Source organism: Setaria italica, chromosome I (genome assembly GCF_000263155.2).
Source record: "Setaria italica strain Yugu1 chromosome I, Setaria_italica_v2.0, whole genome shotgun sequence".
NCBI lineage: Eukaryota > Viridiplantae > Streptophyta > Magnoliopsida > Poales > Poaceae > Setaria > Setaria italica.
Window position 1 is genome coordinate 2797014 of NC_028450.1, and position 7235 is coordinate 2804248.

The 7235-nt window shown below is 41.7% G+C and overlaps 1 long non-coding RNA gene across 2 annotated transcripts; it reads right to left on the bottom strand.

Annotated features, from left to right (window-relative positions):
- Positions 1-5128: 5128 nt before the first annotated feature.
- Positions 5129-6578, bottom strand: LOC111256341. 2 transcript variants are annotated; one of them, XR_002676454.1, is made up of 3 exons: positions 6442-6578; positions 6235-6363; positions 5129-5673 (listed from the first exon to the last, which is right to left on the bottom strand). It is a non-coding gene; the product is annotated as an uncharacterized LOC111256341 (long non-coding RNA). The 2 variants fall into 2 exon arrangements; XR_002676453.1 differs by having other exon boundaries at positions 5129-6363.
- Between the last annotated feature and the right edge of the window lie 657 nt (positions 6579-7235).

Here is a 7235-nt window from a genome sequence, read left to right on the forward strand (position 1 = left end):
ACGACATTATACAAAAACATACAAATTAAAAGCTAGCTAGGTTAATAATTAAGATTTAAGTAGCCAAAAGAATATCATGAATTTTCTGTACCTTTTCTCCGGCATCCAACATACATGTAAATATATACTTATGTTCTACACTACTGTAGAATAACTTATCCGTGTCACTATATCATCCAATAATATCCATGCAGTCCAAAGTCCAATGTTCCCTATGGGTCATCTGGGTCAACCGGCAGCCGCGTAGGGCCCGGGGCTCGAATACACCAACCAAAGTCCAACTTTACCTATGGAACATCATTCAAACTTCATTATCATGATCAATACCTACCAGCATATAGTGATGGGAGTTGAGCATGATATACGGTGGATTCCACGGAGTGACAGGAGTATTCAAAAAATTTCAAAAAAATATGAGTAGAATAGAAGGTTTTGAGTTTCCTACTGCTTGTTGTTTGACCTATATGGTTCTATTAATTCATTTATTTCTCTAATACCATCCCTGTGGGGACTTCCCTTCGGAAATCCCGCTGATTACCTATATCAGTCCCCGGATCGGTAGCTGATACAACCCTCATCACAGATTAGCAGCAAAACAATAAAAGACGCATAAAGTTATGGAAAAATAGGTTTTCAATTTGCATAGCGGGGTGGTGCAATTGACCACTACACAGCTAGAATGAATCTGGAACTTCTAACCTATTCGACAGAAGCAAGGCTGAGTATACTTATGGTTTGTAATCCTAGCATTAAAATTATATAAAATGCATATATGATCAAGGAAAGGAAGAGGAGGTTTGGTTTTATCAAGAGACTCATTTTATGTAAGGTGATGTGAGTTTTGGGAAAGGAAAAGAAAGAAAGCCCTTTTACGAAGTTGTTGGCCCCGGAGGGGGAATGCATGACGGCCGACAAGGATAGGGTGGTCGGAGGTGATGCATGGCGAGGGGGGAAGTACGGCAAGGATAAGGGAGGAGGGGGGGATGGGGCTGCCTTGCTTGGGGTGAAGGTGGCCAAGGGGAGCCGCACCGGCGGGGCGGCGCTGGGCGCGGCAACACTGGCGAGCGGCCGCAGGCCACGCGTTAGCGGGCTGTGGCGGAGGGCGCCAATGCGAGCGGGCCGTGTGTGTGTGCTGGGTTGACTCGGGCATGGGAGGAAGCAGAGGTGAGCAGGGCCGAAATGGGGAGCGGCCGAAACGGAGGTTGCGGCCCATTCGACATTCTGGTTTGGTTTTTCATTTTTTTGAGAATAGGTTTGAATCCAAATTTTAAATGGATTTCAAATTTGAATTAAATTTGAGTTGCAGACTAGGATTAGACATGAAATTAGGGCTTTTTCGAAGAGTTTGAGGTTTGATGATATTTGAGTATGGCTAGATTTGAATAGAGGCATCGTAGAGGTTTGGATGAAATTAATATTCAAATTAAATTGGATATCACTTCTAGGATTTTAGGAAAATAAATATTATTCCTAGGATATTAGGGATTTAAATAATCTGATGATGAGAGGGGTTTGGCATAGACTCAAGGATTTGCATATTGGATTTAGATAATATTTAGATGGAATTCGGCATAGGGTCTGGATGGAGTTAATATTTGAATGAAATGCAAATATTCTTCCCAAGGTTTCTGGAAAGAGAAGTTTATCGAGAAAATACTTCTAGGATTGGAGAGAAAAGAGTGTTCACGAAGAGTTCCAAGGGCACCCAAATGCAACACACATGATGGTAACTAATGCAAGATTTACTTATAAAAAGGTTTTGAATATTTGGGGAAAATTATGTTTAGTTTATAGTAAAGGTTATTTGTTGTCGGTGTCGCAGCATATATACATTTGCAGTCACTATGACTGCATTATGTATAGCTGCAAGATAAATGTGTAAGTGTGTGTGCTATAATTGTATGGCTTTAATTTAACATTTATGCATCCATACCACAGTATATGTATTTGTCAACCACAATAATAATATAATATCGGTGTACTACATCTCCTGTCTTCAATTTGCTTATTTACTTTTGATGCTTCTAGGGTTTTTCCATTATACACTAACTTATCTATAGCTAGCCATATAACTGGAACATACCATATAAAGTCCAAACCATCGACAACTGGAACATGCCATATAAGCCCTCCTTTCGTGCCTCGTGCCGCTCCCACTCTAGACTTTTAGGCACGTTGGGCCATGACGACACGGAATGACAATAAGTTTTTTCCTAGGCCCATGCACGACCCATGGCATGGTGGCATGGCTCTCAGAATATATGATGCTACCATTCGTCTTCTCACGTATATAGTTTCTAAATTAGTAGAGGGATTGAACTTGGATATATAGATTGTGGCTATTGTAATGACTTGATATATTCTTGGAAAGCCCTCGCCGTCCTAGAGGCTGGCAAGACTGCTTGGCTGCCAGCACTCGTGTATCATGCCATCTCCTATTTTTTAGTGCAAACCAACATACCTGTAAAATACTAATGTTCTACACTATGGTAGAACAACTCATCTACGGATTGAACATGGATATATGACATTGTAGGTTGATGTTAGGATTGCCCATGGTGATATGGGAGGCTGCAAAATTTAAGATTTTATAAATATTTATTTGTATGATTCTAATCATGAAAGGTAGATTTTATGATTTTCTTATATGAACATTGTTTATGCCAAGCTTTATGGAAGGCGGCACGGACGATTTTCAAAGGACCAGCTGCAGATTAGCTTATGGGCTATTTTTGTGCCATCCTAGTCCAAGCACAGCTGAGATACCATACGTGTCTGTGCTGTGCTGCCCATCATGCTGAGGTTCTTGGCATGGCACGGCTCTTGTGTTTGTGTCGTGCTAGCACGTCCCAAAATTTATCGTGTCGTACCGTAATTTGGCTATGCCAAAATATCATGTTTCAGTTGGTCCATAAATAACACGGACCAGGTCACAGCTGAAATTTTAGCCATACCCTTGTTATTTGTGAATAGGAAATGTTGGTTCTCAGTAAATTGCTCTGACGATTACTTCTTCCATCTGGAAAAAATAAGTGTGTACTTTATTCCAAAACTACAGGTGGTCCAGTCCTCGTGATGTCTGTCGTTAAGCAATTGCCTATTCTTCAAGCTTGCACAGACGCACAATGACACTAAGGTGCGTGAATCACGACTTTGCCTCGTCTTTGAAAGCCCTCGCAATTAGATCGACCTTTATTGCTGCTCGCTGTTGATGCACAAAGCTAGACACCAAGAACCTTAAATATGGCGATTTTTGGTAAAATATATCAGATGCTGTTTGTTCTTTGCTACCTTTCGCGCGAGCTTGACAACAAGTGCCGTGAATCACGACTTTGTCCATCTTTGAAAGACCTCACCATCAGGGATGGACCTTGCTGGTACCTGGTCCACCAGACGTCCTGTATCAGGCTATCTCCTTTTTCTTTGCAAACCAATATTCCCTGCATGCATGGATGACGGATGCTTAAAGACACAGAGTGCGTGCGTGAAAATCGTTTTGTGGATCCTACACGAGCTAAACCTTGTACAGCATATTAACATAAAGACTATGTTATGCATCAATGTTTTGAATATCTCACTATCTATGATAGGAAGAAAAACTCCTTAAAAGACATTATATGAAAACATTGAAGCTGGGTTAAGTAAATAAGATTTAACTAGCCAAAGAACACTTTGAATTCCTGTACCTTTTTTCCCGGCATCCAACATACATGTAAATACTAATGTTCTACACTACGGTAGAACAACTCATCTACGTGAACCTATCCATGCTAGTTCAAAGCCCAAGTTTACCGATGGGTCATGCCGCGCAGGGGCTCTAACACAATGACCAGCATGGATACATAATATGTGCGTAGGATATTGAACAAGCCCGGCGAAATGGATACTCTGGTTACAACATCAAAATAATTAAAAACCCATTAATTATGGAAGTTTTCTTTGAATTCAGCTAGCGATATGGTTCCAGTTGATCATTAATATAGCAGTGTTTCAGAGCAAATTGCCTTATGCAGCTTAATTATTTAGCCCCTATTAGATCCCTTCAAAATGAAGAATTTGAAGGGATCCAACTCGCAGCCTCAACTAAGAGAGATGATTCATACAATGATCAGGCTTTACTATTTGCTCTAGAGAGATGATTCACGCAGACATTTACATTATTTTTGAAACCTAATCTCCAAGCCATCGTCTCCGATTTTAATTTGAATGAACTAAAGCATTGGCAGATGACACTTGGCCATCATTAGACCAGAGAAGGGTTTTTTTTCAGTAACCCGCTTGAGATAGTGCTTTGACGCGTAAGTATTTTTGGCAAGCAATTGCTGCTACACCCCATCCTCAGTAAAAAGCATAAGTGAAAATCTCTTCACTTTGTAAATCCCTCTCCTGACTCAAACTAGCAGTTCTATTCTTCAAAGGTTCATACCTGTAACATTAACCATCCTCAGTCATCCTAAGTTCACATTGTGCATGCATGCATTGCACAACAAGCAAAGGCACAAGGAATGTGCTTGTGGCTCTGTGGGCCGGGGAACTCCCCCACAGTTTATCTGAAAAAAAATTGTGCATGTCGCTCATTTTGTATTATTCCTAGGCCTAGAAAAATGATGAGCTGTTTTTTGGCCTTTTCTTTCTTAGAGACCGAAGAGAAGAGAAAGAATGGGGCATTCGCTCCCTATAAATACAGCATGCTTGTAGCTGCACGAGCATCAGCAGCTCGCAGCTTGATAAGCACATATTCCATTCACATTCACAGTAATAGCAAAGCATCGAAATGGCTTCTGCTGCTAAGACCAAGATGGTTGCCATTGGCATTATGATGGCCATCCTGTTCGTCGGGATAGCCTCTGCTACGCCGGCACAAGAGGTGTGCGTGGACACGACAAAAGAAGTTCCACGCGACGACACCTGCATCTGCTCTAAGAACTGTGCCTGTGCTGGCATGTGCATCCTGCAGGGTGAGGGGGATGTTAAGACCTGTTTCGTCGATTGTGTCCTAAAGAACGACTGCCAGTGCCCTCCTAACGACCAGGGTGCCGAGAAGAAGACGGACGGCTAAGTTGACCGTAATGCCATGCCTGAGTTCTCAGGCCACCATCATGTTGCAATAATGATGTATTGTGTTCTTCCCTCATCTCCCATGCATGCATGCATATGTCATCATTGCCGTATGCTTGAGGGCAGGGTTATTGTTGTCGGGTGTCATAGCTTATATATAGCTGCAAAATAAAATGTTCAAGTGTGTGTTTGTGTTATCACGTGTATGGTTTCTATATCGAAGTTGTATGCATGCATATCATATTTGTTAACCATAATAATGTAATATTGATGTACATGTGATGTGTTCCATTTGCTCCTATTTACTTTGACGTCGTTATTTACTCTACGGCCTTCTGGGTTTCTTCCATATGGTACACCAACTTATATATTGTTGGAACATGCTTGTAACACCTCAAAACAGCAGCAAAGATAAAAGAACAGGGCACACGGAAGCAACTTAAATCATCTAGATAAACATCTAACAAACTGGATAAAAACAGATTATAAGCTAAGCAAAGGTTTCACAACCAAAAATTTTTATTACAACATATGTGTCCAAAATATATATATGAAGAGATGTGTGCACACGTGCTGTTACTCCCATCCAACTAGGCACCCTCCAAACTCAAGAACCTGCGAAGGGGAAAAAAGCGTACGAGGTTTATGGAAAACCTCAGCAAGCAAACTGCGTCAACCAAGTCATTTAAACCATAATATATTAAGCAACAATTTAAGAATTATTGTTATAAAAGAAGCACCACATCACTTCGAGTAGTAAGATAAATAAATACTTCACAACAATACTTCATAATGAATATGAAAATGGTGCAATGCAATGCATGACTTCACTTCTACCCACACATCCCCAAGGAAGGACGTGAGGGCTGGAACCACATTGCTATATGTCAACGTGCGTTATTGTACCGGTACATACCGTAGCAATCCACCTACGGTTTCTTCATATGCATAAACAATATGAGAATGCAAATGCAAGATTGCAATGCACGAACTTCGTATACTTCAAATTCATATCATCAAAAGTGAAGCCTCAAGTGGAACAATGTATGTGGTGAAAACTGCGACGAGGGCAAAAATTCTCCCTAGCCATTAACGACGTCGAGTACCGCTACACACACGTGCTAGAACATCTGAAACCTTAGGGAAAACATGTGTTGCAGCAGGGACATGCCTCACCTAGGGTTTCCCCTTAAAAACAGCAAGGGCAACGGCAACGGCGGCGATCCCGACCATGATTCCCACTCGTTTTCCTCTTCCTAGCGACGAACGTCACGGCAGCCCCGTCGATTGCACCTAAATTGCAACCTACATAGCGGCAACACCATGAACAGCGAGGAAAGGCAACTAATTGGGGGGAAACTGGGAGAGGAAAGGAAGCCCAACCAATTTTTGGAGAGGAGCGGAGATGACGGATGGTGGCGTACCCTAATTTCCCTTCTCTTCTCTCTTCTCTTGTTCTCCCTCTCCACTTTGGATCACAGCAAAAGGGAGTGATGGCGCTGGGGTAGGAGGCGTAGGGGTATAGGGCGCTGGGGTAGGAGGCGTAGGGGTATAGGGCTTAGAAAAGGAGAGGTGGGCCGGCAAGGGAAAACACGAAGGAAGAAAAAGGAATCGGGCCATGGCGAAATCTTGAACCGTCCATGACTTCATGACTGGAACTCCAGACAAGACATATCAGTGATCAAATAGAATGGATTCGATGAGCTCTATGCAAATATGGCATCCTTTCGTTCATCCGAGCGATGGATCTAAAAGTCAACTTTTAGCCATCAACTTTATGTATTCCGACGTACAAAGCGTATTTTATCCTTGCCGCATTCTGGGTGTTACAATGCTATAAAATTCAAACCGTCCCCTCGTCAATTGTGTCACATGTGGACTTGTAATTGAAATAGTTAGGGGTGTAATTTGCACGGATAATTTCCACTACGAATCTTGATCTTTTGTTTTTAGGATATGCATGCTAACAACTTTTATGTATCCAGTTGGATATTTGAAGGATATGTTATCTTCTCTATCGAGCTGTAGATTAATGTAGCTATTATTCAAATAAGAATCCTGCTTGACACAAACACTCTGATAGGATGACAATCGGTGTTTATCTTGCTCACAAATATCTTTGGGCTTGAGAATCAAGAACATGAAGCACTTCCCTAATGCTTGCACACCAGCTTGGC